The 16,709-nt window shown below is 42.6% G+C and overlaps 1 protein-coding gene across 28 annotated transcripts in view; it reads left to right on the forward strand.

Moving 5' to 3' along the window:
* The window catches only part of LIN54 (lin-54 DREAM MuvB core complex component), a 102,954-nt gene that overhangs the window by 60,978 nt on the left and 25,267 nt on the right, over window positions 1-16,709 (forward strand). The gene's annotated exons all lie outside the window — the stretch shown is intronic.

Raw genomic sequence — 16,709 nt, forward strand, 5'->3', positions numbered from 1 at the left:
TTTGTAAAATTCTTTTTTTAAACTTTTATTTAATAAATATAAATTTCCAAAGTACAGCTTATGGATTACAGTGGTTTCCCCCCTCCAGTAATTTCCCTCCCACCCACAACCCTCCCCTCTCCCGCTCCAGTCACATCAAGATTCACTTTCAATTCTCTTCTGCCGGTGCCGCGGCTCACTAGGCTATTCCTCCGCCTTGCAGCGCCAGCACACCGGGTTCTAGTCCTGGTCGGGGCGCCGGATTCTGTCCCGGTTGCCCCTCTTCCAGGCCAGCTCTCTGCTGTGGCCAGGGAGTGCAGTGGAGGATGGCCCAGGTGCTTGGGCCCTGCACCCCATGGGAGACCAGGAAAAGCACCTGGCTCCTGGCTTCTGCTACCGGATCAGCGCGGTGCACCAGCCGCAGCGCGCCAGCCGCGGCGGCCATTGGAGGTTGAACCAACGGCAGAGGAAGACCTTTCTCTCTGTCTCTCTCTCTCACTGTCCACTCTGCCTGTCAAATAAATAAATAAATAAATAAAAATAAAAAACAATTCTCTTTATATACAGATCAGTTTAGTTTATATTAAGTAAAGATTTCAACAGTTTGCACCCACACAGAAACACAAAGTGTAAAGTACTGTTTGAGTAATAGTTATAGCATTAATTCACAATGTACAACACATTAAGGACAGAGATCCTATATGAGGAGTAAGTGCACAGTGACTCCTGTTGTTGACTTAACAAATTGACACTCTTGTTTATGGCGTCAGTAATCTCCCTAGGCTCTTGTCATGAGTTGCCAAGGCTATGGAGGCCTTTTGAGTTGGCTGACTCTGATCTTATTTAGACAAGGTCATAGTCAAAGTGGAAGTTCTCTCCTCTCTTCAGAGAAAGGTACCTCCTTTGATGGCCTGTTCTTCCCACTGGGATCTCATTCACAGAGATCTTTCATTTAGGTTTGTTGTGTTTTTTTTTTCTTTTTTCTTTTTTTGCCAGAGTGTCTTGGCTTTCCATGCCTAAAATACTCTCATGGGCTCTTCAGCCAGATCTGAATGCCTTAAGGGCTGATTCTCAGGCCAGAGTGCTGTTTAGGACATCTGCCATTCTATGAGTGTACTGTGTATCCCACTTCCCATGTTGGAGTGTTCTCTCCCTTTTAATTCTATCAGTTAGTATTTGCAGACACTAGTCTTGTTTATGTGATCCCTTTGACTCTTAGTCCTATCAGTGTGATCAATTGTGAACTGAAATTGATCACTTGGACTAGTGAGATGGCATTGGTACATGCCACCTTGATGGGATTAAATTGGAATCCCATGGCATGTTTCTAACTACCATTTGGGGCAAGTTTGATTGAGCATGTCCCAAATTGTTCTTTGTAAAATTCTTATTTTGCCATTATTCTTGAAAAATATTTTCAATGAGTAAAGAATTATAAGTTGATAGTACTTTAAAGATATCATCTTTTTCCTTCTGGATTGCATAGTTTCTGGCAAAAAAAAGGTGGGGGGGAGGGATACTGCAGTGTTTAAATTTTTTTCTCATTTTTTTTCCTGGTTGCTTTTAAGATTTTCTTTTTGTAAATGGATTTCTGTGGTTTGACCATGGTGCATCTAAATGTGTTTTGTTATTGTAGTTTTCTTTTTTAAATATATTTATCCTGAGCTGAAAGCTTTTTAGGTCGAAGATTGATGTCTTCAGCTTTTGGAAAAGTTGGCCATTGTTATTGAAATCTTTCTTCTGCCTCATTCTTGATCTCTTCTCACTCTAAGACTCCATTTTCAAAGACGTTAGACTGTGTAACCCACAGTTCTGCCTCCAGGACTTCCCTCTTCTCATTAGGACACCAAAATCTATAGATGCCAAAGTCCCATTGTAAAATGATGTTGTATTTTCATAAAACCTACTCAGATCCTCCCATGTACTGTAAATATCTGTAGATTGCTTCTACTGCTTAATACAATCTAAATGCAATATAAATAATTGTTACTATATTACTTGGGAAATACCAAGGAAATAAGCATTTGTACATGTTCAGTACCTGTACAGTACGACGCAATTTGTATCCAAATCGTTTCAGTCTGTGGTTGGTTGTATACACAAATGCAGAACATGTGGAGATGGAGGGCTGTCTGTAGTTCTGCCTCTCCGGGATGTTTTCCTCATTCTGTTTTAGTTTGATAGTTTCTATTGACATATCTTTAAATGTATTGCTTCTTTACTCAGTTGTGTGTAGTCTACCAATGGGCCTGATGAAGGACTTTTTCACCTGATAATTTCTTTTTTATTTTTAGCATTTCCATTTGCCTGTTTCTTATAGGTTCAGTCTCTCTGCTGAAAGTTACCTTGTTTTCATTGTGTGTTTTCCACCTTTCCCATGAGGTCTGTTAAGATATTAATGTAGTTATTTTAAAGTTCTTATCTGATAGTTGTAATATCTGGGTCATCTTTAAGTTTGGCTCGCATTACTGGAATGGTCATCTGGATTTTTAAATTAAATTCTAAAAAAATGTTAAAGTTTGTACCAGTAGAGCATTAAAAGTAGGTGATTTGGCACACAGAGTGAACCCACCTGGTGTTTCATATGCAATTTGATCAGAAAGAGTTTAGGATATTTGAGCTGTTGGAGAACCGAATGGTTTCCAGAGCTTAGTTTCTGGAAGATTGGATACAGGAAATGAGGATGAGTAGCCTAGAGTCCTTCTTTCTCTCAAATACTGGTGTTACCAAGAGTAAATATTCCTTCAATGTAAGGCTTGGTCACACTTATATTTTTTTAAAAAAAGAAAAGATTTATTTATTTATTTGAAAATTGGAGTTACACAGAGAGAGAAGGAGAGGCAGAGCCAGAGAGAGAGAGAGAGAGAGAGAGAGAGAGATCTTGCTCTCTCCCCTATTGGCTGCAATGGCCAGAGCTGTGCTGATCTGAAGCCAGGTGCCTAGAGCCTCCTCCGGGTCTCCCACATGGGTGCAGGGGCCCAGGGGTTCGGGCCACCTTCTACTGCTTTCCCAGGCCATAGCAGAGAGCTGGGTCGGAAGAGAAGCAGCTGGGACTAGAACCAGTGCCCATGTGGGATGCCGGCACTGCAGATGGTGGCTTTACTCGCTACACCACAGCACCGGCCCATGTAATATTTCTTAAGAACATCCTACTCTAGAGAGAGTCAATGCAAATTCTTTTGGACACCCTTTACGTACATTTCATCTCAGATTTGCTTTCTCTCCTTCCCAACAGTGTATTCTTTTTCAGCCTTTTTTGTTTATTTGTTTGTTTTGCAATAAATCTTTCTTGTTTATTCTGCCTGTGATAAGTAAGTGAACTGCCACATAGCTGATTACAGTTCAGAATGTACTTGTTTGCCATGTGAGGAACTTCGGTGCATTCATATGGTTAAAAAGAAGTGTTTTACTTCTTGGATTTCTATAACCACTACTGACTACTTCTTCTGTCTTTTTTTTTTTTTTTTTTTAAAGATTAAAGATTTATTTATTTATGTGAAAGTCAGGGTTGGGGCCGGCTCTGTGGCATAGTAGGTTAAGCCTCCACCTGTGGTGCTGGCATCTCAGATGGGTGCAGATTCGAGTCCTGGCTGCTCCACATCTGATCCAGCTCCCTGCTGATGCCTGGGGAAACAGTGAGAGACCCGGAAGAAGCTCCTGGCTCCTGGCTTCGGATTGGCACAACTCCAGCTGGTGTAGACAATTGGGGAGTCAGTGGATGGAAGACCTCCCTGTCTCTCCCTTCCTCTGTCTGTAACTCTGCCTGTCAAATACATACATAAATATTTTAAAAAAATATGAAAGTCAGAGTTGTGTTACAGAGAAAGAGAGAGATCTTCCATCTGCTGGTTCACTCCCCAGATGGCCACAACAGCCAGCGCTGGGCCAGGCCAAAGCCAGGAGCGTCCTCTGGGTCTCCCATGCAGGTGGCAGAGGCTCAAAACTCAGGCCATCTTCCACTGCTTTCTTGGAAAACAGGCCACTAGCAGGGAACTGGCGCAGAAGTAGAGCAATCGTGACATGAACTGGCACTCATGGGGGATGCCTGCGTTGCAGGTGGCAGCTTTACCCGCTGCACCACAGTGCTGGCCCCTACGGTTAACTTACTGAATTCTTCCTGCTTCGAGGTCTAGTAGCTTGGGAGATTTCTATGAAGTTTCTATAATTAAATTCTCTATTCAATATTTTATTATAGTTGCTTTATTACATGTTTATCTAAATTTGCATCCATTAATTATCTTATTTTTCTAATACATTTCAAAGTAAACTGCACATACTGAGTATACTTTTCTGTAGAGAGCTCATCAAGCTTCTCATTGGCTAACCAAAATTCTCTATTTATTTAGAGCGGGACTGGGGAACTTTTCTTCTACCAACTGCCGTTTGGATATTTATAACATCATTCTCAGGCTATACAAAATTATCAACTTAAAAATTAGCCTATTGAATTTCAAGTTCTACCTGCAGTAGCCTTGATAGGGAAAGCCCAGATGATTTCATGGGCCTCATATGGCCCATGGGCCAGAGGTTCCCCACCCCCAATTTAGAGAATTTTGGTTTTTTTTTTTTTTTAGATGAAATTTAGGTATACTGATGTACGCAGATCTTCAAGGTACCGTTGAATGAGTTCAGATAAAATGTGTACATCTATGCAACCCAAATTACTCTGTCAAGATTGAAATATTATTGTCTGAGTATTTAACAATTAAAAAATATGTTTCCCAACTATTTATAAACGTATCAGGATAAACCAGGCACTTATTTAATAATTTTTGGTAAAAAGTCTTTTGTTCTCAGCTAATTAAAAATAAATTTAAAAGATTATTTGAGAGACAAATAGATCACTTGATCCAGTGACAGAGATCTTCCATCTACTAGTTCACTTACTAAATGCCCACAAGACCAGGCCTGCACCAGGCCAAAACCAGGAGCCAGGAGCTTCATCCGGGTCTCTTACATGGGTGCAAAGGCCCAAGTGCTTGGGTCATCCTCTGCTGCTCTCCCAGACACATTAGTAGGTCACCAGGTTGGAAGAGGAGCAGCTAGGACTGGAACAGGTGCCCACATGGGATGCCAGCATCCCAGGTGGCGGCTCCACCTACACCACAATACTGGCCCCCTGAGGTTTGTATTTCTAAGAGCAGGAATATAATTGTTGCTGATGTCAGTCTCACTCAAGTCCTATGTAACATTCATCTATGGATACAAGGAGTAGTTTTTTGTTTTTTTTTTTTTTAATTTATTTATTTATTTATTTGAGAGGCAGAGTTATAGACAGAGAGAGGTCTTCCATCCTCTGGTTCTCTCCCCAAATGGCTGTAATGGCTGGAGCTGGGCCAATCTGAAGCCAGTAGCCAGGAGCTTCTTCCATGTCTCCCACATGGGTGAAGGGGCCCAAGCACTTGGGTCATCCTCCAGTGCTTTCCCAAGCCATTAGCAGGGAGCTGGATCAGAAGTGGAACAGCCAGGACTTGAACCAGTGCCCATATGGGATGACCACCCCGCAGGCGGAGGGTTGACCTACTACACCACAGTGCCATCCCCAAGAAGTAATTTTTAAAGATGAATATCATTCATCTATTTTTTTTTTTTTTTTGACAAGCAGAGTGGACAGTGAGAGAGAGAGAGACAGAGAGAAAGTCTTCCTTTGCCATTGGTTCACCCTCCAATGGCCGCCGCGGCCGGCGCACTGTGGCCAGCGCACCGCGCTGATCCGATGCCAGGAGCCAGGTGCTTTTCCTGGTCTCCCATGGGGTGCAGGGCCCAAGCACCTGGGCCATCCTCCACTGCACTCCCGGGCCACAGCAGAGAGCTGGCCTGGAAGAGGGGCAACCGGGACAGAATCCGGCACCCCAACCGGGACTAGAACCCGGTGTGCCGGCGCCGCTAGGCGGAGGATTAGCCTAGTGAGCCGCGGCGCCGGCCTCATTCATCTATTAAGAGATGCGTTTCAACAAAATATTTTTATACTATAACAATCACAACTTATAATACATTTTGTTTCTTAATTGTGTACAATAATTGTCATTATTCTAGATGCAATTAAAGCTATATATATATATTTTTGTTTCAGAGACGAATAATTAAATTATTTTAAGAATAAAATTAATACACTAGAATAAAATTTTTAGAGGATATGGAACTGAAATACAAGTTCACACAAGGAAAGGGAAAAAAAAATCTAAGTTTCTGGTTGTGTTTGGCCTAGTGGTGAAGCTGCATCCTATATCAGAGTACCTGGATTTGAGTCTCAACACTAGGTCCTGCTTCCAGCTTCCTCCTAGTGTGGACCCTGAGAAGTAACAGGTGATGGCTTAAGTAGTTAGGTCTCTGCCAACCACATGGGCGATCTGAACTGAGGTCCCGGCTCCCAGCTTTGGTCTGGCCCAGATCCAGATGTTGCGGGTCTTTGGGGAATAAACTATCAGATGAGCACTCTGTCCGAAGCTCTCTCTTCTTTCTGTGTTCCCCTCAATATTTGTATTTTAAAAAATGCACTGGGTAGGTGCCAGCGTTGCGATGCTGAAGGCTAAGCCGCTGATTGTGATGCCAGCGCTCTCATATTGGTATGAATTGAATTCCCATATTGGTATTAGTTTGAATCCCGACTGCTCCACGCTGATCCAGCTCCCTGCTAATGCTCCTGGGAAGGCAGTGGGAAATGACTCTAGTACTTGAGCCCCTGCCACTCATGGGGAGACCAGAATGGAATTTCTGGTTCCTGGCTTTGCCCTGGCCCAGATCTGGCTGTTGCGGCCATTGTGAGAGTGAGCCAGCGAATGGGAAATGGATTGATATCTCTCTCTTTCTCTTTGTCTCGCAGTACCCCCCTCCCACTCCCCCACCCTGTTGCTCTACCTTTTGAATAAATAAATCTTTTAAACAGATGCAGTGGATAATGGTGAGCACCAGATTACTATGTTGATTTGATTCCATTGAATACACTTTAAAAAGTGGTGGAGCAGTTTTATCTTATAAAACTAATATTTACAAGAAGCTGGAAGTGCAGTTGGCTGAGTAATGTCCATCTCCCTGGTGGTTATCTCCCTGGCGGTGAGTTGGGAGAGGAAAAGGCATGTGGGGGAGGCTTTTATGAACCAGACCTGCAGGTGTTGCCTATTGGATCCATGCGTTTCACCAGCTACAGCTCCGTTGCATGGCCTGACCTTAGCACAAAAGCTAGGAAATACAAGATGATTCTGCGCTGGGAACAGAAGAGAATATGGATTTTAATTAGCACCAAGGAGTCTGTTGCATAATCGTCTATATTGATGCATAAAAGTGTAACATTATCTCAGATGCTTGGCATTTGTTAGGCAGAGAATGAGAGCCTGAACAATGATGAAAGCTGTCTGTTACAAAGAGACATTCTTCCATGCTGTAATTATCAGTGACTATCAACTACTGAGGCCTGTGTGCCCCTCTCTTGAGGCTGTGTGAACTACAGAGGCGCTTATGGTGGTTAGGCAGACAAACTTGACTGCAAATAGAACAGTGAGTAATGAAATACGTGTTATAGTGTGTGATACAGACCAGGTGATAGAAATGTTCCGAGGGAAAATATGTCCAGAGCAAAGATGGAGAAGTCCCGGTGTTCCTTCACTCTCCATTCGGCAAGTATTTGTTGAAGGCCTACTGGGGGTTAGGATGTGCTCTTTGTGGGGGAACAGTAAAAAAAAAAAAAGACACATAGAACCTGACGTGTATGGGTGATAGAAATGAATCAAGTAACTAACAAGTGCTGGAAAATGGAGAAAAGAAAGGTGATGGCAAAAGGGGAGTCAGCCACAGTGGGGGTGGCTGGAGAACGCACCGCCGAGCTCACGTAGCTGTGAGGCAGAGCGCGTGTCACCACGAGAGTGACGATCGGGAGGTGAGATGGGTACCACGCGCACGTGGGACAGGTGGCAGCCCCTTTGACTGGAATTAGTCATGCTTTGGAAGGAAAGGGGAGAATATAAACCTAAGGCCAGATACGGATAATCTTCAAAGCAAAACAAAGATGGCTTCATTTTATCATCAAATGAAGACACCTGGGGCGCTATAACAAAAGCAGGAAGTGAAAGCAAACTCTGAGGCACTGTGTGGCAGGTGCATTCAAGGCAGGTAAAGACTGGAATCAGAAGGCTGATTGTGAGTGTGTTTTGCGGATATCCAGGCAGGAAGGGATCGGGCAATGACAGTATTGCAAAGTCGAATATTCGAGCAGATTTAGGGAAGTGGTTTCAGGAGTTGATTGCTTTTCCTTTTGCTCTGAAACTCGTGCAGGATTGAACTGTGGTGCAGTGGACGGAATCTGTTTTCCTAATAAACTGACAGATCGTTGTAAGAGTTGGAACTGAGATGACTACAGGATAAGGGCTCTAATTATTCTGTTACTTGAATTTTTATTTTGTACATAGGTCCTCAAATCTATTAGCAAGAGTAAAAGAGTAGAAGTAATAAACGAATGAGAAATTTCTTTCTTCTGTTTTATATATATATATTAGAACTGTTTTATGCTTTTATATATGATTTTTAATTGTATAATTTCATCTATGGATTTATTATTACTTTCTAAAAGTTATGAGCACTTAAGAAAAAATTTACTGTGGGGCCAGTGCTGTGTCACAGTAGGTTAAGGCCCCAGCCTGCAGCACTGGCATCCCACATGGGTGCTGGTTTGAGTCCTGGCTGCTCCTCTTCCGAATCAACTCTCTGCTATAACCTGGGAAAGCATTAGAGGATGGCCCAAGTGTTTGGGCCCCTGCACCTGTGTGGGGAACCTGGAGGAAACTCCTGGCTCCTGGCTTCAGATTGGCTCAGCTCTGGCTGTTGCAGTCATTTGGCGAGTGAACCAGCAGAATGGAAGACCTCTCTCTCTGTTTCTACCTCTCTCTGTAACTCCATCTTTCAAATAAATAAAATAATACTTTAAACAAAAAAAAAGAAAAAACTTACTGGGTCCAACATTGCGGCACAGCAGGTTAAGCTATTGCCTGGATGCCATGTGGGTGCTGTTTTGAGCCCCAGTTATTCTGCTTTCAGTGTAGCTCTCTGCTAATGGCCTGGGAAAGCAGCAGAGGATGGCTCGAGTGCTTGTGCCCCTGCATCTATCTGGGAGACCCAGAAGAAGCTCCAGGCTCCTATCTTCAGCCTGGCCCAGCCCTAGCCATTGAGACCATTTAGGGAGTGAACCAGCAGATAGAAGAAATCTTTCTGCCTCTCCCTCTCTCTCTGTAACTCTGCATTTCAAATAAATAAATTTAAAAAAAATTTAAAAAACCTCACCCACCTTCCTTTAATATCAGTAAGTAGTTAGTTAGTGTTCACATTTCCCTATCTTATTTTTGACTCCTTGATTTGGGATCTAGTTCTAAATGTCTGTCTTGATAAGTTTACAAATCTATCATTTTTATTCTGATTTTCATAACTCATCTTGAAAATGAATATTCTCATTTTTTGTTGTGGCAAAATATACTTAAGGTTTATTATTTTAACAATTTTCTGTAAAGAATGTTTCCACTTTTTTTTTTTAAGATTTATTTATTTTATTTGAGAGAGAGATAGCAAATACTCCCATCGGCTGATTCATTTCCCAAATACCTACAACATCTAGACCTGGGCCAGGCTGGAGCCAAGAACCCAGAGCTCATTCTGGGTCTCCCAGATGGGTGGCAGAGACCCAACCATTTGAGCCATCATCTCTCTGCTGCCTCCCAGGATATGCTTTAAGAGAAAGCTAGTGGAGGAGGGCCTGGCGCTGTGGTGTAGAGGGTAAAAGCTACCACCTGCAGTGCTGGCATCTCATTTGGGCGCCAGTTCCAGACCTGGCTGCTCCACTTCCAATCCAGCTCTCTGCTATGGTCTGGGAAACCAGTAGAAGATGGCCCAAGACCTTGGCCCCTGTACCCACATGCAAGACCCGAAAAAAACTCCTGGCTCCTGGCTCTGGATCGGCCCAGCTCTGGCTGTTGTGGTCATTTGGGGAGTGAACCAGTGGATGAAGGATCTCTCTACCTCTCCCTCTGCCTCTCAAATAAATAAATAAATCTTAAAAAAAAAAAAAAAGTAGAGGAGCCAGGACTTAAACCAGGCTTTTCTTTCTTTCTTTTTAAAATTTATTTGACAGGTAGAGTTACAGACAGTGAGAGAGAGAGACAGAGAGAAAGGTCTTCCTTCCGTTGGTTCACTCCCCAGATGGCTGCCATTATTTATTTATTTGCTTGAAAGAGTTATACAGAGAGAAGGAGAGGCAGAGAGAGTGAAGTACTCCGTCCACTGGTTCCCTCCCCAGTGGATCTGAAACCAAGAGCCAGGAGCTTCTTCTGGGTCTCCCACATGGGTGCAGGGGCCCAAGGACTTGGACCATCTTTTACTGCTTTCCCAGACCATAGCAGAGAGCTGGATCGGAAGTGGAGCAGCCAGGACTCGAACCGGCAGCCATATGTGATGCCAGTACACAGGTGGTGTGCAGGTGGTGGCTTTACCTGCTATGCCACAGTGCTGGCCCCATGTATAGTGTTAGACAAGGATCAAACTCCATTCTTTTTTTTGCATGTGGATGTCAGCTTATCTTATCATCATCTGTTTAAAAGGATTGTCTTTTCCCTGTTGAATGAATTTGACACTCTTGTTGAAAACATTTGAAAAACATTTTTTTTTGGACTGTTTATTCTATTCTATTCTCTATATGTCTTCTTTAAAAAATATTTATTTATTTAAAAGGCAGAGTTAGAGAGAGAGAGAGATTGAGATTGTGTGTGTGTTTCATCTGATGGTTCAGTCCACAAAAGGCTGCAAAAGCCAGGGCTGGGCCAAGCTGAAGCCAGGAGCTTCTTCGTGATCTGCCACGTGGGTGCAGGGGCCCAAGAACTTGGGACATCTTCCACTGCTTTCCCAGGTGTATTAGCAGGAGCTAGATCAGAAGCAAAACAGCCAGGTCTCAAACTAATGCCCACATGCGATACTGGCATCACAGGTGGTGGCTTTATCCCCTATGCCACAATTTTGGTCCTGTTATGTCTGCATATTAGTTTTTATTTTACTTTTTAGGAGATTACATCAGACCAGATAGTTAATTCACATTATTTACTAAATAGTTCATCATTATCTATTGATTAGAAATGCCAGCTTTCTTTTTTTTTTTTAACTTTTATTTAATGAATATAAATTTCCAGGCCAGCGCCACGGCTCACTAGGCTAATCCTCCGCCTAGCGGTGCCGGCACACCAGGTTCTAGTCCCGGTTGGGGCGCTGGATTCTGTCCCAGTTGCCCCTCTTCCAGGCCAGCTCTCTGCTGTGGCCAGGGAGTGCAGTGGAGGATGGCCCAAGTCCTTGGGCCCTGCACCCCATGGGAGACCAGGAGAAGCACCTGGCTCCTGCCTTCTGATTGGCGCGGTGCGCCGGCCGCGGCGGCCATTGGAGGGTGATCACCCAACGGCAAAGGAGGACCTTTCTCTCTGTCTCTCTCTCTCACTGTCCATTCTGCCTGTCAAAAAAAAAAAAAAAAAAAAAATTTCCAAAGTACAGCTTATGGATTACAATGGCTCCGCCCCCCATAACTTCTCTCCCACCCACAACCCTCCCCTCTCCCACTCCAGTCACATCAAGATTCATTTTCAATTCTCTTTATATACAGAAGATCAGTTTAGCATATATTAAGTAAAGATTTCAACAGTTTGCACCCACACAGAAACACGAAGTGAAAAATACTGTTTGAGTACTAGTTATAGCATTAAATCACAATGTACAACACATTAAGGACAGAGATCCTACATGAGGAGTAAGTGCACCGTGACTCCTGTTGTTGACTTAACAAATTGACACTCTTGTTTATGGCATCAGTAATCACCTGAGGCTCTTGTCATGAGTTCACTGACTCTGATCATATTTAGACAAGGTCGTAGTCAAAGTGGAAGTTCTCTCCTCCCTTCAGAGAAAGGTACCTCCTTCTTTGATGACCTGTTCTTTCCACTGGGATCTCACTCGCAGAGATCTTTCATTTAGATCTTTTTTTTTTTTTTTTTTTTTTTTGACAGAGTGTCTTGGCTTTCCATAGAAATGCCAGCTTTCATCAAGGACATTTCTTTCTTTATTTCTTTTTAAGATTTATTTATTTATTTGAAAGAGTTACACAGAGAGAAAGGAGAGGCAGAGATAAGAGAGAGGTCTTCCATCCACTGGTTCACTTCCCAACTGGCTGAAACAGCCGGAGCTGCACCGATCTAAAAGCCAGGAGCAAGGAGCTTCTTCCAGGTCTCCCACGTGGGTGCAGGGGCCCAAGGATTTGGGCCACCTTCCAAAGCTTTCCCAGGCCATAGCAGAGAGCTGGATCAGAAGTGGAGCAGCCAGGATTCAAACCGGCACCCATATGGGATGTATTGCAGGCAGCGGCCCCTAGGAACATTTCTATATGTGGATTTTTTTTATCTGTTCCCTTGATCTTCAGCACTCTGTTCCTAGGCTAGTCACATACTATCTTATTTATTCTATTTTGATAATTTGTCTTATTCCTGAATCAGGCTGGTGTCTGGTTATGATGCCTTATGAAGCAGTTTGTGTAATTTTGCCTCCGTAGTCATTTGACCCTTTCCATGACTGCTTTCATGGATGCTAAAACATCACACTTACATTAGTCATCCCTGTCACCACTGTTCATAGCTGCGAGTAAAATATAAGTTGTGTTAGTAACCATGAAAAAACAGCAAATAAGTACCTTACAGCTATGTTTTTTTTTTTTTTAAGATTTATTTGTTTATTTATTTGAAAGAGTTACACAGAGAGAGGAGAGACAGAGACAGAAAGGTCTTCTGTCCGCTGGTTCACTTCCCAATTGGCCGCAACGGCTGGAGCTGCGCTGATCCAAAACCAGGAGCCAGGAGCTTCTTCTGGGTCTCCCACGTGGGTGCAGAGGCCCAAGGACTTGGGCCATCTTCTGCTGCTTTCCCAGGCCACAGCAGAGAGCTGGATCCAAATTGGAGCTCAGCCAGGACTCAAACCAGCACACATATGGGATGCTGGCTCCGCAGGCGGTGGCTTTACCTACTACACCACAGCGCCAGCCCCTACAAATGTTTTAAAGCTTGAAAATTTGCTTCTTGGTATGTTTGTTTATTGCAGCAACCTAAGTTTGGAAATTAGGATTATATAAACAAACTCATGATGATAAACTGTATAAACATTTTCGCAATTTTAAAAGGCATTTCAAGGTCTGGCATTGTGACCATTTTTCAATGCTATTTGAGCTATCACACCAAAATTCATGCTACAAAAGCAAAAATAAATACATGGAACTGCATCAAGCTAGTTTCTGCACAACAAAGTAAACAGCAAAATGAAACAGTAGCCTTGTGGTAATGGGAAAAATATTTGCAATCATATATCTCATAAGAAGTTAAAATCTAAAATTTATAACGAGCTTATACAACTCAATAGAAGAAAAATAAACTGATTAAAAAAATGGACAAAGGACCTGAATTGACATTTCTCCAAAGGAGACCTGAAAACAGTCAATGGACATGAAACAGTGCTCAGTATCATCAGGGAAGTGCAAGCCCCAGCCTCTGTCGGGTACCATCTTACATTAGGATGGTTTTAACAAACCCTCAAAAGATAAGTACTGGTGAGAATGTGGACTGCCTTCCAGGCCGTAGCAGAGAGCCGGATCAGAAGTGGAGCAGCCAGGACTCAAACCCGTGTCCATATGGCATGCCAACACTACAGACGGCGGCTTTACCTGCCATTCCACAGAAGCAGCCCCTAATATATTATTTTTTAAAATTTATTTGAAAGGCAGAAATAACGGAGAGAGGGAGAGAGGTAGAGATCAATGGCTGCCACAGCCAGGGCTGGCCTAGGCCGAAGCCAGGAGCCAGGAGCTTCTTCCTGGTCTCCCATGCGGGTACACGTGCCCAAGGACTTGGGCCATCTTCTACTGCTATCCCAGGCCATAGCAGACAGCTGGATCAGAACTAGAGCAGCCAGCAACCAAGCCAGTACTCTTATGGGATGCAGGCACCACAGGCAGAGACTTAACCGTCTACACCACAGCACTAGCTACAAGAGAACTCTTGTGTTCTGTTGGTGCGAACGTAGATTGGTTGAAGCCATTATGGAAAATAGTATGGAGGTTTCTAAAGAGATAAAAAAAAATAGAGCTACCATATGACCCAGCAGTCCTTCTCCTGGGTGTGTACCCCAAAAGGTGAAATCAGTACTTTGTAAAGATATCTGCACTCCCATGTTCATTGCAGCATTTTCAATAGACAAGATTGAAACACACCTTGACAGATGAATAAACTGTGTGTGTGATATAAATGTATGGTATTATATACAAGGGGGTCTTCCAAAAGTTTGTAGAAAATGCATATTATGAAAAATTGCATGGATTTCAAATTTTTTGCACCAAAATAAGCATCTTTTAATTCTGTATTCCTTAAACTTTTTGAAGTTGCCACATACAATGGAATATTATTTAGTCTTAATAAGGTCCTGCCATTTGCCATAACATGATGGAATCTGGAGAGTGTTACACTAAGTGAAATAAGTTAGACATGCAAAGAATATATTGCATTATTTCTTATATATGTGAACTCTTTTTTAAAAAAAAAAAAAAGATTTATTTATTTATTTGAAAGGCAGAGTTAGAGAGGCAGAGAAAGAGAGGTCTTCTATCCTCTGCTTCACTGGAACCAGTGATGCCAGCACTGCAGGTGGCGGCTTTACCTGCTACGCCACAGAGCCAGCCCCAACTCTTTTTTTTTTTCAAAAGTCAAATATACAGGCCGGTGCCGTGGCTCAATAGGCTAATCCTCCACCTTGCGGCGCCGGCACACCGGGTTCTAGTCCCGGTCGGGGCGCCGGATTCTGTCCCGGTTGCCCCTCTTCCAGGCCAGCTCTCTGCTATGGCCAGGGAGTGCAGTGGAGGATGGCCCAGGTGCTTGGGCCCTGCACCCCATGGGAGACCAGGAAAAGCACCTGGATTCTGGCTCCTGCCATCGGATCAGCGCGGTGCGCCGGCTGCAGTGGCGGCCATTGGAGGGTGAACCAACGGCAAAAAGGAAGACCTTTCTCTCTGTCTCTCTCTCTCTCACTGTCCACTCTGCCTGTCAAAAAAAAAAAAAAAAAAAAAAAAAAAAAAAAAAAAAAGTCAAATATACAGATATAGAAAGTAGAGCAATAGGTAGCAAGTATGTTGGGGGGCAGGAGATAACAACCAGAGGATATAAAGTAGCAGATGTATGCAGTGATCAAAGTGAGGACCGTAAGGAATAAAATGGTATTGTATTTAGGTTTCCTGCTAAGTGAGTAGATTTTAGCTGCTCTTGCCACAAAAAGAAACAAAAATGAACAGCTGTGTGAGAAGATGGATACATTCACTTGCTTCACTATAGTAACCATTTTATTATCTATTTGTATCCCTTTGCTTCATGTGTCTACTTAAATATACACGATAAAACTTATTTTTCAAGGAAGAGATAGCAAAAGTAAACCAAGCAAAATTGATTAGCCCCATACTTGTACAATACTATGTCTACCTAGTAATGTTATGGCTAGATTTCAATCAGGTAGTCTTCTGTAGAAATTTTTAGCACCATCCTAGGTGCGTATTAAATAGCTAATAAATGTGACTATTATATTTGAAGCACCTTATATCTTATGGTGATTTTTTTTTTTTCCATCTTGAGGACAGAGACTGACTCTTGTGCCATTGTACATATTTGTCTTGTAGGCCGATTGCTTGTTCAGTAGGTTGCAAATTTATACTTTTATCTCTTGCCTTTTGGTTTTCATTTAACTCATTGACTGCTCTGGTCATTCTTACCTTTATTTTGAAACTGCTTTTTGGTGCCTCAACCTAATACTTCGTGAATTATTTGATGCTGAAATAATCCTCTGAAACTGCAAGAGAATATCCTTACTAAATAGCATTTGTAGTTTTCCCCCTGGGCTTTTATAGAATTTTTAAAAATGTCAGAATTCTTCCTTCATAAATGCTTATGCATGTAGTGAATACATGTTTCCTCCATCATATGTCCCTTGTCTTTTAGCATGAGGGCTTCTTGTGGAATAGGTGGGGATATAATGTGAATGCAGTTACATACCTGTAATTATACATGCATGTGTGGATTACAGGTCTGTCGTAAGATACAGGTGATGCTGTGCTGCTCGAGCGTATCCTGTGGCCTTGCTTTGGATGACAGAGTGCAGCACAGTAGGACATCAGGAGACTCCTGCTTTGCTTTGCCTGATGTTTCATGCAGATTTTGAGGAAGACCCACTGCTTTCTGTCAGACTGAAGGAAAGGCTTAAAATTAATGAAAACGATTGTGTTGACTCAGGTCTGATCTACCCAAGATTGGTAACTGTCCCTTATACAACCAAAACTGGGCTAATTGTGGACTGAATTTGGCTTCCTGCCTGTATGCTAATAGGTATTCTGTATCTAGGAAGTATTACAAGCCTTTCACAGTTGTCTAGACTGAAGGAGGGTGGAAGGTGGGCTTTTCTTTTGAGTTTCGCTTTTAGAGCATGTGAATATAAAATATGTTTAGTTAATTAGGTGGGTAGAAATAAAGCCCCTCCCTCCTAAAAAATAAAGCAAAAGAAATAAAGCCAAGTATCTTTATTTTCTTCCTATTGAAGTGGAACTTAATTCTGAGAGTTTATAAGTTTATTTGTTTTCCCTGATATTAACAAAACTAGTTCTTGCAAATTAAGTAATAATTTCTTTATAACAAGTCACTTGA

The sequence above is a fragment of the Oryctolagus cuniculus genome, chromosome 8 (genome assembly GCF_964237555.1).
Source record: "Oryctolagus cuniculus chromosome 8, mOryCun1.1, whole genome shotgun sequence".
NCBI classification, from domain to species: Eukaryota; Metazoa; Chordata; class Mammalia; order Lagomorpha; family Leporidae; genus Oryctolagus; species Oryctolagus cuniculus.